General features: G+C 33.0%; 1 protein-coding gene across 9 annotated transcripts in view; it reads left to right on the plus strand.

Annotated features, from left to right (window-relative positions):
* The window catches only part of CTBP2 (C-terminal binding protein 2), a 239604-nt gene that overhangs the window by 176818 nt on the left and 42861 nt on the right, over positions 1–19925 (plus strand). The gene's annotated exons all lie outside the window — the stretch shown is intronic.

The raw sequence follows: 19925 nt of genomic DNA on the forward strand, positions 1-19925 counted from the left end.
TATATAGTAAATAACTGCAATGTTGGAAGTCATTGTTAAGTTTCAGTTTAAGTGTTAAAAATATTTTATGGCAAATATACAAGTCTTTATTATGTCATGAATCTTGCCTTTTTTCTTTCTTGCAGTGTTTGTAAGACACTGCAAGTAAGGATTGCCAAGTGTCAGGATAATTTGCCTTCTACCTTTAGTTTTTGAGTGATTTTGTTTAATTACTATGAGCTCAAGGATATTTCTAAGGAATTGATAACGGTTCCATGAGAATATTTATTAAGTTTTCCATGCTGTGATCCTAGGTCTTGTTTAGCCAGTGTTCTTCCTTTCTAAAATAATCTTTCCTAAATAAAACTTCGTTGATTTCGGTTGGAAATATCCACCACTATAGAAGTCATTAACAAAATAAATCTGTATACATCTAAATTCAAGTGCCAATTGTCAGAATGTTTGGCATGTTAAAGAAGAGTACATGAACTGATAACTTTCTAAGGTTGATGAAGCTGAACAAATTACTATCCCTTTGCAAAGGAGCAGATTCTTAAGTAAGACGCATTCTGTAAATCCCAATAAAAGCTGTAACAGTCACTGAAATTGTAGGAATCAAAGTTAGAAAATGTATTTCGTCCATTCAGAGGACAGCCTGGCAAAAATTAGTTTGTGCCTGGGCTGTATACTTTACACATCTTGCGGGTGGGTGGGATGGGGGGAAATCCTTTTGAATTAAGTGGGGTTCACATTAAGTTCCAACAATTAATTAGCATGGAGCCTTGAAAAAAATATTTCGCTTTTCCCTAAATAAATAATAAAGAAAAATACGAGCACCATCAAACCCAGAAATGTATTTGAATCCCACTGATTTTAGTGATGTAACTTTTAACACTCTTTTACTGTATTTAAAAGTACTCACTTTGAGCTGAATTGTGTCCTCACTGTATCAGTAGTATTAAAATAATGCCTCTTTTTGTAAAGCAGCTTTATTTCAACAAGTCAACCAATACAATTAACAAAAGGCAGGCTTACTGCCTCTTCTATTTTAAAATATAAATTGTCCAAGTTACATTTTTGGAAATAATACATATACAGTAATTTAAATAATTGAGAGCACTGTGTTTAAGTATATATTATAAACCAATTTAGCTTCTATTCTTTACAATTAAATAATAAGAAAAAAGTTGTTTTGAGAAATGTAGCACTGTAACATTAATACTGCTTATTTTGGTAGAATGAAAACTTCTGATTAGGATTGAAATGAAAACAGCTGGGTCTCACTGCAGTTTTCTTAAGGATGTTCAAGAATTATTTTTGTAAAATTGTGTGCATATGAAGACATTTTTCAATTTGTGAGCGGAAGTTTGTTTGTTTGCTTTAAAGAAGATCAATACAGAGTCAAATAGCCAGTGACTTTTTTTTGTAATTATTTAGTGTAGTCTTAAACAATGAAAATAAAACAAAAATTAAACATCTCCCAATATAGTCCTACTCTAACTAATAACAATTTCCAGCATCAGGTAGATATTTTTGCACAGAATTTTTGTATTCTTTGAATGCTGGCAAATATTTATGGCATACACAATGGAAATGATTTCTCCATATCTTCTCTGCCCTGAAAACAAAAGGCCCTAATTTAATACTAAAGGTATATATATCTTAGAATAATTTGCCGCCTTTCTTCTTATTAAACTATGCAATCCATCTTTATGTGGTGGGGTAGACAATGGCTCTCTTTGTTTTTGAAATGATTTGCCTGCTAGAAGACAATATGGACAGTACAGTTCGATGTGGATCAACATCCTTCTTGAGGCAAACATTCTTTCTCTACAGCCAATTCATTTGCATGAGGATGACATTTGTTGCTCCAGTAATTTCATCTGATAATGGCCAGCTTGCAAAGCGGATCTCAAAACATATTCCTTAATTATGCGTTGCTAAGCAACGAGAGGGTTTGGTCATAATCACAGAAAGATTATCTTTCTATTGAAGTCACTGAAAAGGTTTAGCTGAAGTAGGACCTTCAGCTAAAATTTGTCACTGTTCTTGTTTTGTTCTGCTTTGCTTTTCATCTAAAACAATGAACAAAGGTATTTCCCCCCTCTTCTTAAAATGTATATTTAATTCGGGCTTAAGCAATAGTCTATTATGAAATAGGTGAAATGAGAATTCTAGGATCATTTAATTATGAAGAAGTGTATGTGTTGATACAAATCCATTCTTAACCAATATAATTAAATAGTAATTTGTTACACACAATGCATGTAAATACAATCACATATTTAAACTGACTGGTCAAGGGTAAAGCATTCATATTTTGTGATACATTTTTTTAAAGGGATATGGTTATAAACACCCATGATTTTTTTACACATACACTTAATAATCTCTATTGTCTTTAGAGGGGCTTGCTTCTAAGTAAACATGATTAAGATTACACTGCTAATAAGCATTGATGCTTGCTATTAAATTTCAATAATTCTCCTTTGACTACTGTTATATAAAGAACTATAGATTGATTGTCTAGTTGCAATATATGAACCTGGATATATAAATATTTTAATATTGTTGTTTTAATTTTTAATTGGTATCTAAATTACACTTAAGTAGTACAAGGGAGTAAGCTCCATTAAACATATAACACTTACTTATGAGTTAAGAAAGCATGGCATAGTTATAATAAAATGTAGTTGATTGGATTCAGAATACTGATTCCAGAACAAACTAGCATCCCAGAAGAGACTCTTTCTGAAGAAACAGGAAGAAAAAAATGTCCTCTCCAAACTTGTTCTTGAGCAATTACTAAACTACTGGTGGACACAAGTTGTTATAAAATGAAGATTAGCAAAAAAAACACCCATTATGAATTCTAACTTATAATATTTACAGAGAATGATAAAAATTAAAAAAATTAAAGGACTTTTGACATGGGAAATCAACAGGTGGTTGGGAATAGGTAGGAAATGGAAAAAAAAACAAAGAAAAACATGGCATTAATCTGGACAAGTTCATTTACATATAATTTTTTTTACAGATATCAAGATTTCCTAAATCATTTTGTACCTAAGTGATTGAAACTCAATGTTGTGGAACATATAATTTTGAAAATGATTTTACTTGCATTTCTAAATTCAAAACAAATGCCAAAATGGCAAACAATTAAACAACAATTTCCAATGAACCAATTTATGCTTTAAGGTTATTCCTTTCTTGTGTACATTGCTAGGGGTATTATTATTGTAAAGAGTGAGATAAGAATAAACAATGCCATGTTGTTCCCATATTATACCGTATCATTTCCCAATTTTATTAAAACTGTAGACAGTTTAAAGGTCATAAATGTTTTAATATTCCATGAGTGGCATCTGTGGCTTGTTTACTGTTGTCAAGACCTTGGCAGCCAACTTTAACTTAACCAGAAACAACCTCCTTCAATATTTTCTGAATATTTAACAAAATTTACTGAAAGTAAAGGTGCAAAGTTACAGAGATCTCAGCAGGTAGATTGCTTTCACTTTGAAATCCAATTTATTTCTTGGTTGAAAAACAGAGGCTTTTTTCAGTTTAAAGGTTGTTCCTGTCTTATCCAGCCATCATAAAAAGAAACCAGGGCAAACTTTGTATGTAATAGTCGGACACAGCTGTTCTTTGGTTTTATAGCCTCATTTGCAATATTATTTTAATTTGGCGGTTATTTCATTGTCTCATATTAGGTTTCATCTCAGTTCTCCTGATGACTTTCTCATGATTCAGAAACATTAGAAATATAGTGAATATAATGGAATATAGTGGAATACAGCATTTTCAAATGTTGATTGATTGATTGATCCTGATCATCCAGACTGCAAATACTGCAACCCTAGGCTGTTGTGGTATAAATCTATGTTTATTCTCTGTGGCTAAAGGGAAGCATTGATTCCCCTCTTACATTCCTCTCAGCCTTGGAAATTGACTCTGAATTGTTTTGGAAAACTCGGGCTAAAAAAAAAGCCCACAAAAGAAAGCAGCATGGCTAAGTTGGATGGCATAAATAGGAGATGCTTTAGATCCCAAAATGTCAACTCTCACATCCTGTTCCCCCTATTCAATTCTTGGGCTGATCTTGCTTGAAAATATTACAGAAACATTGATGATGTTTGCCTGAATCCATTCTGCTAGCGTTATCAATAACAAGACATAAAAAAATCACAATGCCTTTAATGTTGGAGGAGAGAAAAATTGTCTTTGAATTGCCTTGCCCGTGACTTAACTACAAATGAAATAAAAAAGGATAAGACCTATGTATATGAGAGTGTCAGTGAATTTATGTTATTAAATTATCTCTATGAAACTAAGACTAAGAAAACCAGGCCAATATTATTTTCATTTCTCTCCTCAAAAACAAACAAAATTAGGTGATGCTGAGAGATCCATTACAAAACATTCCTTGCCATTGCTCCATATTGTCTAACTGCTTTACTTCTCTCTTCTCTAATTGCTGTATACCTTCATACCTGACCTTCCTGTTTCACCTGTTCCATCAGCAAAAAAATGGTGGGAGATCTTGAATCTCTCAGCTAAATAGTCTTATCATGTAAAAAATACCCAGTGCAAATTATCCTAGCAGATAATTTAGTAATGATCTCGCAAGCATGGCAAATTCGAATTTTCTGGTCCTTTGCAGAAACTAGTGTTTCCAAAGAACAATATGATTTTCAAGTATAATGAGGAACAGTTTTCATTCCAATTGCTGTTGCTTGAAAGTTCTGAGCAAGTAGATAGAAAGAGTTTGAAATGTCCACATGTATTTGTGACCCTTCTTGAAAAGGCAAATGATTTTGGTTCATTTCACTAAAAGTTTGCCATTTCCAAACTAGAAAGATCTCTGGCCTTAATTCTCAAACTCTGCTACATTTCTAATGAGGATTGCTTGGATACTGATTCCTTTGCCAAGTAATTCTCTCTGAAAATGTAAAAGATTAACCTTGCTAACCCATCACTGATAACTGTTTTAATGCTTTCATTCCAGCCTTATAGCTGCCACAATTTCAGGCTTCGGCTGAAAAACAATATAAAAGTGTCAGGATAGAACTTAGACTAAAATAATTTTATGCCATGAACCACAGAAGGAATTTACAACATTTGGCAATCCCACTAGTTGACTCTGTCTTTAAAACTGCCTTTAAAACTCCCTTGAGTACCTTTGGAATGAGAGGAGAGATACCATTTTAAAAAAGAATAATCTTCAAGTTTCCCAAAATTTACAAAACTAGATTAGTTAAAGATGACAACAAAAGCTTTTGTTCTCTCATATAGTATGCCATGGAAAAATAGAGGGGATGGGAAAAATTGGATCTCAAATGTTACCACAATTCAGTCATAATCGCTATTACCAATCCGGTGTTGTCCAGACACGTTGGAATATTTTAATTAAATTATTACATTGTATGTTTTAATTAAACATACCTGAAGAACTCTAAAGTGGGTTAAACATATCTTAATTAATTAATGGTCTAGAATAGAGTGGGTTTTTTTTTCTAGATTAAAGGTTGCATCGGGTCTTTAAGGGGCATGGTGGAAATTTCCAGCTACTAAAGAGAAGGAACAGAAATGAACTAAATTGTATGTCATTTCATTTACACCTAAATATAATGTGTTATACATTAATAAATCAATAATATTTGTCTTTGGGAACATTAAAACAGTATGAATAAGTAATAACATCAATCTTTCATAGCAAGGTTACAGAAATTTCCTGAAGCCTTGAGAAAGCTCAGGTTGTACATCTCTGATTTAAATTATTACACTGCACTTACAGGTTGTAATCAAGTCTAACCAGATTTAAGTAACACTGACTAAATGTATTGATGATTGGAAACTCCTTATTGGTTGACTTTTTGTGATAAATTAAAAAATTGTTATGATAAATGCCTTGAAGAGTAGAATGAAAATAATATATTATGTAGAGAATGTAACCAATGCTGTAAGAAGTTATAACTGCAATCATTTCTTTATTATTATTTTCCCTTTTCTTTTATTTCTCTGCATCTTTGTCTTTTCTATTTTCTTCCTTCTCACCTTTTTTCATTCTAAATATTAGTTCTTGTTGTTTTGTATTAAAATTATATTTTTTTTTTAAAAAAAAAGCCAAAATCTTCCTTGGCTTACTTCTTCTCAAACTTTCCTTCTTTTGTGTGAATTCTCCCAGTCCTTCTCTTAGAGCTACAGCATTGCCTTACATCTCTTCTGGCACTAATCAAGCTTAATCTTTGGCAGCCTAGTTTTGAATTCAAATGAAAAACTAGGTATCTTTGGTTTATACTGACTATTATTAGTCTTGATATAGGCATAACAGAGTGTCATCTTAATTTTACCAAGAAAATGTATGACAAAATAAGTAGGGAAGAAGGAAGACCCAAATCAGCCTATGGCTTAATACAAAACTCTTAGCAGGGTTCAGAGAAGGCATATTATGTCTATATTAGGTTTTGGAGTGTTATTTAATTTTCACATTGTCCTGACAGAGCATAACCCATAGGAACCTCTTGTTCATCTAGATATGGATTATGTTTGCTATATCCTAAAGCAGAAAAGTGGGAAATGACAATACAGGTTTCGTTAAAAAATTCAAATGTAATTGGGTTTTTACCATTTACAAAGGCTGCTAGTGTTGTGAACAAAAACATGCACAATTTCATCTTTACAAAAAATGAATTTTAGAAACATAACAAATGTCAGCTCCTTGGATTACTTATTTTATCTTTTGGGTGTAAAATGGCTTCACAAATACGAATAGCAATACATATAGAATGTATGTAACACTTAGGAAAACTACTAAAAGAGCAAAATACTTCTTTGTCACTAGTTATCAACTTTTTCTTGACTGTGGAGGTTTTTGTAATATATAGGATATAAATAGGATGTTGCTGAGAGCTGATGAATTATACTAGTGATCTGTCATTAAATCATGGAAGTAGGAGGTTGACTCCCATCCTGCTTTCGTTTTAACTGACTTGGCAATTAATTATTAACTCTAATTCTTCACAGATATTTTCATACAAATCAAAGGCAAACAGTTGTTCAAATTCCACATATTCTTCCATTAATTTCTCCATTCTCCACTGAACCGAAGGGAGAATCCAGGATGGGATAATCTAGTTTCATAGCTCTGGAGACCGAGTTGAAAAACTGAGGACACACCCCCTAGTAACAGTCCGCAGTTCTTCACTCGGTCTCAGCGTGTTCATAACTAGCAATCTTCTGCTTATACAATGATTTGACTGACTCTTTTCAAAGTCAAGTCATTTTTCAGTAACCGATTCACACTTTTACAATTCCTGCTTTCTATTTAGTAGTCTTATTTGACTCTTACGTGGTCCTTGTGATACATATCTAAAGTCATGTTACTTGATGAAGATTTTGTAAACAAAGGAAAATAAATATTAGCTTATTTACTGATTTATTACTTTTCCTAAACTAAATCATTATGTAACTCCAAGTTACTCCTTTTTTTCAGTTGTTCTGCTTACATCATCCTTTAGTAATACCACACATTTGCTTGATGTTGCATTTAGATCCACTCAAAGTTTGCCATAGAATTTTTCAATGTTCTCCACCATTGCATTTGTTGTAATTGTTTTATTATACCGATTCATTGGCTCAAAAGAAATGGTAATACTATATTTCAAAAAAAATACTACAGTGGTATGGGGGAATAACAAGACTATGGAAAACTTATAAAATGTGGTTGTGGTCACTTGTTGGAGAATACATAACCTCTTTGCATCTAGGATACTTTATTACTTTTATTAGTAGGTCAAATTGTGGGAGATAGATCCAGGGAAGATCTATCTATATCTCTGTGTGTCAAGGCTCCAACTAATGAACACTCTGTTGTGTTTAATAATGCATTCCAACCTCCTTTCCCTCTGTGTGGCAACTGAGGAACAGAGAGATTTTGTCTTTCACTTAGCCTGTTGTTAGTTACTCTTAGCCTTAGAGTGACTAAGTGACAATAGAATTTCTTCTTTCTCTTCTATATCCCTCCTTTAAAAATGTTTGGATAAATCACGTTAGGTAGAAGTGATCCTTTTCCACATTTTTTTAATATTTTTGTTTTACTTCAAATATAATGAACATCTTTTAGCATTTACTGAAACTGGGGTGAGTCTACCTCCAAGAAAACTATATTAGTATTTGCTACTTAATTGTATTCTTTTAGCACTTTGCTCACATTCAAGAGTATATCCTCTAACAAGGATTTCTGTTGCACTTACACATCTGGCCCATTAGACTGACAATAAATAAAGTAATAATTCAGGTAGTCCTCAACTTACAATCACAATTGAGCCCAAAATATCTGTAGCTAAGTGAGATAGTTAAGTTAGTTTTGCCCATTTTACCACCTTTCTTGCCACAATTATAAAGTGAATCACTGCAGTTGTTAAGTTAGTAACACGATTAAGTGAATCCAGCTTCCCCATTGACTTTCTGTGTCAGAAGGTTGCAAAATGTGTCACATGACCCCAGCACATTGCAACCGTCATAAATATGAGTCAGTTGCCAAGCGCCTGAATTTTAATCACCTGACCATGGGATCCTGCAAAGTGTGAAAAATTGTCATAAATAACTTTTTTTAGTACCTTTGTAACTTTGAACGGTCCCTAAATGAAGTGTTGTAAGTCAAAGACTACTTGTAGTTGTATCTGCATACATTAGGGAATTCTGGTTTACCACTCGAGCTGAATGCTTATGTAACTTGCTTATTCTTCTTGGTTTCTCCTTGCACCACAATAGCAAATTCATTAGAAATAGCTTGATGCTTCCAAAGAAGGTAGGAGAATAAAACCTGATTTGTAGTCACGATTAACATATAAGGAAGGTCTGTTTTGACACTTTTAATATTTTAATTCCTAGTTAGTTTAATGTTCCCAATATAATAGAAGCTTAGTACGTAGTTTATAAACAAAGCAAGCTTTTCTGGAATTCTGGCTTACAAGGGCATATGAATAAAGTTCATCTCAGATATTACAGCTTATGAACTCATAGAATATTAATGTATGGCATTAGTCTCATGGAGAAAAGCTGTGTGGTTACTAAAAGTAGAAAACAATTTGATGGCACATAATCAATTAAAAATGAGATAAGTGACTTTAAAGCAAGGTTGTCAGAGGTAGCTCATTCTTGTATTAACCTAGAAATTTAGGGGATGTTTGAAATAAAATTGCTACATAAAATTCCTACTATAGAATTAGCAATCTGTTTATTCATCTTTTCTGTGAAAATAGAATGAACAGACTTGCAGAGGTTGGTTTGTTTTTTAACTTGAACAGATGTTTCAAGTGACAAGTGGGGCAGCTGATGCTTAATTATTGCACTGATGCATTAGAATAAAGGTCATAAAACTTCTATTAACTTTTGTAGCTTAGCTGCAGTTAATCTTTTCTTATTCCATATCATGGGCAGCATAACCCAAATAACTTAATGAGTTACAGTCTAGCCCAGGCCTGCACAAGTCATCAAGGGAAAAAGACCACATCGATAAATTAACAATCCTTTTTTAAAAACATTAGCAAGCCACACAAAGCTGCTTGGTGGACCATATGCTGGACAGACCTGGTCTAGACTATTTTTTTAAAATGTTCTTCTTTTAAAAATAGGTATCATCAATTTCAGTGTGGTAGAGAATTATGGCAAAATTATATGTTTTATTCTTCCTGTATGGCTGCCTTCTTCCTTTCCCTTTCTCCTTCCTCTTCACTCCAATATCACTGAAAAGTTGTGGTTAAACGTTCTGACAAGCCACTATGGATGATGAATAAGAGCTACTTACTGACTGTTTTGTTTTAAACTTTTGAGAGCTTAAGGCAGAAGTCTTCAAATTTGACAGCTTTAAGACTTGTGGACTTCAACTCCCAGAATTTCTCCCCCAGTCATGTTAGCTCAGGAGTTCTGGGAGTTGAAGTCCACAAGTCTTAAACTTGCCAAGTTTGAAGACCCTTGGCTTAAGGGTTTCCTTTTAAAGTTAATACAAGGAATACAAGCTTGCTTTTTCCTGGAACATGATGAACAGAAACAACCCAACCACCTTGGTTTGTTTGTTGCCAGCTTTTCATCAGCAATACCAATGGTAATTGCAGACCAAACTAGCAGGAAAGGTTGTTCTTTCTTGTTTTCATTGACACATCTTATGAGTCTTTGAATTGTCTCCATATTAAAAGCAATAGGAACAAATTTTGTTGGTAATTTAGTCAGAGAAATAGTTTCTCAGCTGATACTAAGAAAGCTGACGTCCAGAAGAAGAAGAAGCCTTTCATATGTTGTAATGAGAGATTTTACCTCACAGAGGCACCAAGTGTAGAATTCATTGTAACAGTGAAGGAAAATTTGACTGTTCTCTCATTGTTGTGAAGAGTTCTACATTTGCTTTCTGAGGAAAAAGAGGCAGTGTACAGTTTTATTGGTGTTTCACAAAATTAATAAAATATTAATATGCATTAATTCAGCTGACATTTTCCCTCTCAAGGACAGTAGTTCCTGAGGCTATCCTGTATTAGAAAAGAAGAACTGGAGTTAAATCAAGATGTCTTTGGATAGATACGTTAAAGCTCAAAGCCTATATGAACATCAACTGGGCAAATAATTGCTTTAATCATTAGATTTTTATCCCATCTTTCCTTCAGGATCTTAAGTAACATACCACTTATTTCCTCCTTCCATTTTTTTTTTCCTGCAGCAACTATATCAGGTTGGATCAAAAAGAATGATTGACCCAGTCACTACCAATAAATAAGGATGCTTTTGAACTTGGATCTCAATGGTGCCTTGTCCCATCTTAATCATTACTCCATCCTGGCTTTAGCACATGTACAGGAGTGTCCAGTTTTCTTTTTTGGAACTAGAGAGAACAACTGATGTGGACATTATGTCAATAACAAATTTTCTCCAAGCAGTTTTCCCTATGACACGGAAATTGGCTAGGATTGTAACATTTGTATATGGTTACCACATAAACTTTCCTGGCAGCTCCTCTTAAAAGAAGAAAATGTGTATATGTGGTAGAAAATTGTTGAATGTATAATCATAAAGAGTAGAAAGAAGTAGAAAGATTTTTTTTTAGAAAAAAATAATATACTTATTGAGAATTAAATTTGTAGATTATATTCCATTAATCAAAACATGATTTATTTGTGAATATTGATGGAAATGAGCAAGTAAAAAGTACATAATATTAGTAGGTCTTGCAATAGTGAAGATTTGAAGACCAGTTGGGTGAGCTGCAGGATTTCATTCCAGTGACTGCATAAATATGAATTTGTTGTTTCTAGTAAAGATGTTTGAGCCATTAAGATTATTTCACTTAAGTGTTTGTTTAAAAGCATTCATCTACCATTGACAGTCTGGGGATGGAAATGTTATTGTTCAAGATGAGTTATACAGTATTTATACTTTTGTGTGATTTTAGCTGTAAAATATAAATGTTATTGTTTCCTCTTTATCTATTTGATGTTAAATTATTTTTGGGTTCTTGGTTTGAATAGGTGATAAAACATCAACATTACTGCTTCATTGTTCTTCTAGTTATTTTAACCCAGATACTATTTACTTGAATTTCTGGATTGTTTCAATGTACACCACATCTTTTTATTGCTTCTGCTTATTTATTTATTTAAAACATTTATATCGCCTCCCATCTTATATCAAACTCTGGGCAACTCTGAATCTGCAATTGTATAAATGTTATTCTTTTGTTACAGTATTTCAGTTATAAGTTATAACCCTACTTTAAAACGTACTGAAGATTATGTATCAAAGAGTTCTTACTTAATAGTGTTTTATCATTAAGAGGAAAAACAATTCATTTTATCCCTTTATTATTTTTAAGGGTGGAATTGCAAGTCATTATGTGAGAGACATGTGAGTGCAATTTGCAATTTTACTACTAGCTTTTTAAAAAATATTTTATTCAGAATTTTAAAAACTAATACAAATTAATACAAACTAAAATAAAATAGGAAGGAAAAACGTCAAAATAAAAGAGAAAGCTAAAATGCAAAAGAAAAAAGGTAAAAAAAATAGAAAAGAAAGAAAAAAGATATAAAAAGTGGCTTCTAATCTTCTTTACAGCAGTTTTAAGTACAATATTAGATTTGACATCTCTCTCTAAAGTTATGTCATGATTCTCCTCTTTGATTTTACTGCTGGCTTTTTCATTGATTCTGCTTGTTGGAAACCAGTTATGAAACTCCCAAATAGTGATCATGTGACTGTGGGGAAGGGTGCTTTGATAATCATAAATGTCCGCTAGTTTGTGAAGCACCTAAGCCTCGATCAAATAACTACAGAAATACTGAGACAGTTGTAAGTACAAGGAGCTGTCATAACATTATTTATTCAGGATCATCGTAAGTTTGAACAGTCGCTAAACAGGGCAATCATTAAGTGAGGACTACAAGTGTTTATAAATTAATTTCCCTTCAGGTTTCACAGCAGTACACTTAAGATATTTAAAGAACATTTCTTTTTCTAAAAGGTGAACAAAGGGTGAAATGTGCCAGCTGTCCAGCTTAGTTGAACAAAATACAGTAGTCTTCTGGAAAACTCCAAATCTTTCACTCAGGCATGCATTAGGATTCCGTCCTCTTAGAGTGTTATGTAAAAATGAATAGCTTGCAGAAGTAAAGATCACTTTTTGACAGGCTTTACTGCTTGCTGGGCTTGAAGCCTGGAAGAATTTAACAATTATTATTCTTTGTAGGAGAAGTTGATTAAAAGGAAGGGAAGGCCAAGGCAGTTTAAACCAGTTATTGTGATTTTGGAAAATACCTGGCTCCAAAAGAAAAAAAAATAACTTCAAGTTGGGAAAGTCAGCCAGACCAGAAATAGTTGTGCCAACAAAATTAGAAAAAAAAATAGCACCTCAGGGTAGATGACTACCCCTCTAACACTACAAACATTAATCTTTTAAAAATGCCTGCTTTTTAAAAGGATAAATAAATCGTTTCTCCTTTTATTACAGGATGTTATTCTGTAGTTTTGAGCTGATTGCTGTCGAGAGTCTCATTTGTAATAATGTTTTGACAAATAGACGAATGAGGCAAATGCCAATTTTAATAAAGAAATAAAAGGATTTTGCCTGTAAAAAATCAATGTATTTTGATTATATTTTCAGATTTAATGTAAAATTGGGCTACAAGAATCTATCTATCAGATATGATAGATAATATCTATCATATCTAATAATATTTAATAATATCTATCAGATATGATTAAGTGAGATCATTGCCATAAAAAACTTTCTATAATGTCCAGATTTACTGTTTCATTCATATAACAAGTAAATCCTTGCTCTAGTTAAAAAAAAATATCAGTATTAATTGGATGATGGAGTATAGTGTGTATTTCTATGTTCACCTGTGAGTCTGTTCTCTACTTGTTTACTGAAAATTAACGAATTTGATACATTAATGAAGAAGGTGTGACCTGTTCCACTCTTATTTTGTTTGATGAAACAGTCATAATTTTGATATTTGTGATTTATGATATTCTGTCCAGTGGATGCAAAATCTTTATATTCCCATCCTTTAGTTTTTTTGTTAATGAGTTTTCTGAGTATATATTCTGATGGAAATCTGCACAACTAAAACAATTGGTTTGAATCTGATTTGTCATTTCATTATTTTATTCTTATTTATTTATTAATCATATTTATATAGCTGCCTATCTCACAAAAAGTTACTCTGGGCAATGCTATTATGGTTCGCTGGCAGCAGGTGCAGATGGCTGAGGTCTCATAGAGTGAGGACTCAAATGAGGGGCCTATATGTGAGGCAGGGATGGGGACAGGACCATCAGGGAGTGGAATGCTGCCTTCAGAGATTATGGAGGTTGGCAGCAGTGATGAAGAGGTCCCCGAGGAGCTTGTGCCCAGTGTGCGTGCGCGCAGGGCTGCTCGAAAGAAAGAGCAGCTGCAGCAGCACAGCCGACTCAGGAGTAAGGCTGCAAGGTAATGGGCCCTTCCTTAAGAGATAAGCCAACTGAGAAACCAGAGTTCTTTGCAGGAAGCAAAGAAGTTTTTGCACTCAAGCCTTGTGGACATTCGGAATATCTTGGTTGGTGTTTGGAGACTCTTTGTGTTTGAAATATTTCTTAGTAACTTTATCCAGTGTTCTTGGCAGCCTTGCACAACCTTGAAAGGCTTGTTCTTATCAGAGACAATTAGTTTGAAAAAGCCTTTTAACTGTGAAGGAACGGAATTCATAAAGAATCATTAAAAGGTTTTTCTGTTACCTCTGTTTTGTGTTTGTTTCCTTGGAACAAGGTTTGGGTCAGAACAAATGCACGATAATCAAATAAAAACAACACCCACATAAAGCAATCAGTGTAATTATATATATATGTTTTCTGAGGTTCTCGCGGGTATTTATATGTGGATCTTTGGTTGTTCGGGTTTTCTCCCGCGTAAGATTGGAAGTATCTAGGCAACGTTTCGATGAAGTCTCATTCATCATCTTCAGGCTTCTGTCTCCGGCTCTGTGCTTCTCAGAGTAATGTGAGATTGCAGCTGCTTCCTCCTTTTAACTGCCAGTGGGGGTGGGACTTGATTGGGTGGGGGCTTGGCTGTGTTCTGATTGGGTGGGGGTGTGTTCTCATTGGTAGGGGGTTTGGCTGTGTTCTGATTGGTTGGGGGGTTAGCCATGTTCTGATTGGTTGGAGCCAAACAGCAAGATCACAACGCACCAGCTCAAATCCCCCAGCAACTAAGACTAACCTGAGCACAACCAAGCCCCCACCTGAACAGAACACGCCTCCAACCAATCAGAACACGGCTAATTGATTCTCTGCAATAGAGATGAGTTTGTAAAAGGAATTATAAATATCTTAGTATAGGGGCTAATAGGACCAATGTCAGCCAGAATTCAGAGAGATCCACTACAAAAGCAGGAAGAATGCATCCTTCCCACTGAGAGGATAGCTTCTCAATCTGTTGGAGGTCACAGGTGGGAAAAGAAGCAGGAAGATAAGAACTTCGGAGCTGTTGTATGTATGGCTTGAAGTTTCTCATTGGCTGCTGCTTGTTTCCTGTTCTTGTCTGCAGTAAAAGATGTTTATTTAGAAGCCAAGTTCTTGGAATCCCTGCCTGCTAGCCTTTCAAAACTTGTCTAGATGAAGTTTGATATTTTACAGACTGGGCAGACAATAAAGGATTTATTCAAACTGTTAAGTCTCCTTTGAGTTGAGTGCCTCCTGGTGCCCTCATGGATATATCTATCTAATTTCTTGGCAGTAATACAAAAGTGATTTGCTACTGCTTTTTCCAAGGCATTTTGTATCTTCCCGTACTAACCTATAGCCAAGGTAAAGTAAGTTTTACCATTCATTCATCTGGACAATCAAATGGTACCTCAGCCTTAAATGAAAATTAAGGTGGTTCACGTACACATTTGGTTTGCCTAGTTTTATGAATAGGCAAAATTATCTTCTTTCTACATCTGGCTGTGACAGTTGTATTTATTTAAGCAATTTATATGGTATCTACAGTGTTGCAATAATTATGCGGTTCCATTCTTTATACTTTTGCAAATTGATCAGACCAAGGAGAAAGGCTGTACTTTAAAATGCTGGAACAGGAGTAACATAATGTTTTCTCCTTGAATTTACCACTATAACCTGATTAACTCTTATAGCGGAGATGCCTTTACTGCCAGAGATGGATCAGTCTTGCTTGATTGATGTTCATAATTAAAGTCAGTCACATTATTTATTTGTTGTTTCACTTTTTATTATGTGTAATTTATTTTGAGTATATAAATATATGGTTGACAAAATCTAAATATAATATCCTTAAAAGCAATTAAAATCAATAATATATCATTAAATATAAACCCCAGCATCTGTTATCTTGCTGTTCTGGACTTTAAAAGTATTCAGTCTTTTTGTTTAAATAACAGTTCCTGCATATTTCTGTCAGGGTCATTTTGCTTACATTATACAATTATGGACTTGTCATCTTTTTTTCTCACGGCTGTCACCATACCACATGGTCACCTTCCTTGTTTCCTCCTTCCTCCTGTCCGACACTTGTCAACATCATCCCTATAACAATAGGCACTCCTACCAACCTTTCATTCCAATCTCTTGCCACTATTGCTCCTTCAATCTGTTCAGCCTTCTGAATTTTCTTCTCTCTCACCTTCTTCCTCAAACTATAACTGTCTGACTTCATCCACTTCACAGTTTTTGATCAATTATAGTCACCTTCAATTCCTCCTTCACTAAGTCTCTGTTCCTGTTGGTCTTGAGCTCAGTTCCTGCAAGCAGCTTAATGGCGCCAATCCCTCTATGAAACAATGCCTTTTCTTTTTCAATCCACCATATTCATTTGGTTTTATTCCTCATCTATCCAACCTTTTTCAATTCTTACTCCACAGAACATCATCTAGGAACACCTTTCGTGGCTGCTTTAGACACAGACAGGTGTGCGTGAGTGCATGCACACATTCACACATGCATACATAGACAGACAGACAGAAACACATACAGAATTATATTGAGATCTTGCAAGTTCAGTACAAGTCTCTTAAGATTAATTTAATTTAAAATTAAACTTTGTTAAAAGTACATTTTAGATCTGCTTTTCTGTGTGAAGCTTACATATACTCTGTATAATTTTTCTTTTTCTTAAATGTTATTAAGCATTTTTAAGAAATAAAGACAACCACTGGAATAAAGAATTCTTGCAGCAGGTGCTATGAATAATGTTAGTTGAGTATATTTTGCAAGGATATAAGGTTTTTTTTAAAAAAAAATAAGGAAGAGAAAAGGAAATTCAGCCTTTAGAAATTGTTTTATTCCATTTTAAATAATTTTGTAAAATCTTGAACTTTACAGCATTGCCACAAAATATGGGAAAATTATTCCATTTGATAATTAACTTTCCAACAAATTTTAAAAAGTAAACTGTCCTTTTTAGCAATCAATTCTAGAAGAATATAAAATTTAATATAAAAATATACATAAATTTATTGTAATAGTTTTTCCTAAGAAAAATATTCAGAGTAAATGGTCAGAAATGGCCACCACAGAGAAGAACTTGACCTGAAAAGAATGTGCAGGAGGAAGATAAGAAGAGAAAGTTTTGGTTGACCGGGTCAAACAGCAAAAGCGACAAATAAGGTATCCTGGAATTGAAACTGTTAAAAAACAATAACATTGTTCCCTAAGAAGATTTTTAAGCTGCGAAGGAGAGAGAAAAGGGAAAAGATTTGGTTTTCTCCTTTTCCTATACTGACACCTAAGAGACTTAAGCAAGAAATTGGAAAAAAATCCACTTTGACATCAATAGGCATTTAATGCTGAAAATAAAAAGTCAAAGGGATAATAAAGATTTCTGGATAATTAAAAGCTTTTGAAAACAGGAAAGGAGAGAAAAAGAATAAAAGGGTAGGATCTGGAAGGGAGGAGACTGCCTGGAACTAAAAAAGAATTTACAGCAAAATCTCAACAAGACTTCCAAAAGATACATTCTAACTGAAATATCGCAACAAAAACCCCAGGAAGAGAAAGCCGAAAAAGAAATAAGAAGATATAACTCGGGACTATCTGGATTACTTGATGATTTCTGGATTCTTGGTTATTGTTTTGAATGACTAAAATCAATAGGGTGGTTGTTTAAAACTGTTTAAAAAGACTCCACTTTTAGAAGAACTGAAAATGGAACTTAAAAAGTACAAAGAAGATGCACAAGAAGGGAGAGGTTCTTTTGGCTTCATATTTCAGTTTTTAGAAATGGAGATTTGGAATGATGAGAAACAAGAAATGCCTGCGGAACAAGAAGATTGCGACAAAGAAGAAGCCATCTTTAATGAACAAGTAATCTTAGATGGGGGGGAAGGAAAGGGGGGAAAGAGAATGGAAAGTTTAAGATTGGGAAAAACAACTACAAAAAAATAGAGTGAAAAATAAGTATAAAATCCGAAAACAACAGAAGAGGGAAATGCAGAAGAGAGAATTAGAACTAGAGAGACAAGGGGGTAAAAAGGGGAGGGAGAAGATGAGAGGGAAGAAAGAAAGGAAAAGAAGTTATAAAGGACAGAAGCAAAATATAGAGAAACAGGGCCTATTTAGAGATAATTGGTGAAAACTTAATGTAAAAAGGGATTCTGCAAAGGTACATAAGATAGTATGGTTATATTAGAAGCAGAAATAATTTTAGAAAATATGAAACAATGTAAGATTAAAATGTCTGATAAAATAGCTATCGTAATTCAGTGGAATGCTTGTCAATAAATAAATGTAACAAAAGGTATATTTAATGATTTATAAAACATGTGAAGAGAAATAAGGGAAAAATTAATTATGGAGATTATATGTGTTTTTAAGGAAGTATGATATTTAATTGAAAAGAAGTGTTAAAGATCTTAAGATTTTAATGATTATTAATGATAGAACTGAACTGGAATGGAATGAGGGTTTATAATTACATATGTTTACAATCTTTTTTTTTTTTTAAGAATACAGTGTGTATTATAAGAATGTACCAAAAAGAATTCAATTGGAAGTTATGTATTATGTATTATATTGAAGGTCATAAACTTAAGGTATATATTGAAGTTTTAATAAGAGTTGAATGGATGTAATTAAAAGATATCAAGGTGTCATACTCCAATTAGTAACTACAGGAGAAAATTTGTAAAATGAGAAAAGATAATATGAAATTGAAACAGGATAAAGTATAAATATAATGATTTGAATTGAGATGAGATTATCAAAATAAAATTGAGAAAATTAAAAGAGGAGAAAAACTATATAGAAAATGTAAAATAGTATAAGATATGGAATAGAATACAAAAAGGAGCATGAAATTGAGTTTTGTGTCTGTATAAAGAAGTTCAACCCGGAACCATGCTATTTTAAAAAAAAAATGTTGTATTTTGTAAACTTGTATTTTGTATGTGTGAAAACCCAAATAAAATTTTATTTTAAAAAAATATGGGAAAATTATTCCATTTGATAACTAACTTTCCAACAAATTTTAAAAAGTAAACTGTCCTTTTTAGCAATCAATTCCAGGAATATAAAATTTAATATAAAAATATACATAAATTTATTGTAATAATTTTTCCTAAGAAAAATATTCAGAGTAAATGTAATATTTTCTTCTATTGAAATCACAATTTTTGCATATCAAGTATGATGTTTCAAATGAAATCATTTAAATTTAATCCTTTCAATTCATGCTCTGAATTTTGTGTTAAAAGATTTTCAAATTGAGTCAAGAATTCGTTTCACCTCGTTTTTGTAGTTTTTTTAAAACTGTACTGTAGAATTGAATATATTGAAACCAGTTAGAGGGCCTGGAAATTCCAAAGGAATAATTTCAAACATTTCATTTTTATTTTATTAATAATTAAATGATACAGTCTACTGGTATATGATTTATTATTTTTCAACAGGGTAAATATTATTTCACTTTTCTTTTTATGAAAATAAAAAGGAATACTCCATATAATTTTTCCCTGCTATATTTAAAATGTTCATTTTCAGATCACATATTGAGTTTCATTTTTTGTTACAGACTTAAGAGTGCCGGGATTTTAGTTTGAGTATGTTAATTGCAAGTAACCTTAGGGTACATGACTAGTTCTTAGGTTGATAGGTGATGGATTTTATTAGAGCAGTAAAGTATAGAAAACCATTAAGAGAAAATGGCTTACTATATAAGCATAGTTCCGTGCAATTTCTATCTTCATGACCTTAGGCATATCTGAAACAGTTTCATCTGCTTCAGTATACATTGATAAATTCATGGCACGCTTCCACCTGTATCAATATTGACCATTTTCTAGAATGGTAAACTATAACGAAGTTTTTTAAAAAGCCTTTTTACCCATTACATTTTGGTACTTTCAACTGTGGCCATACATTTTTGTAAATACCGGACACATGCTTAATGTCATTTAATA

This window comes from Pseudonaja textilis, chromosome 4 (assembly GCF_049901715.1).
Source record: "Pseudonaja textilis isolate UNSWEBS1 chromosome 4, rPseTex1.2, whole genome shotgun sequence".
In the NCBI taxonomy this organism is placed as follows: domain Eukaryota; kingdom Metazoa; phylum Chordata; class Lepidosauria; order Squamata; family Elapidae; genus Pseudonaja; species Pseudonaja textilis.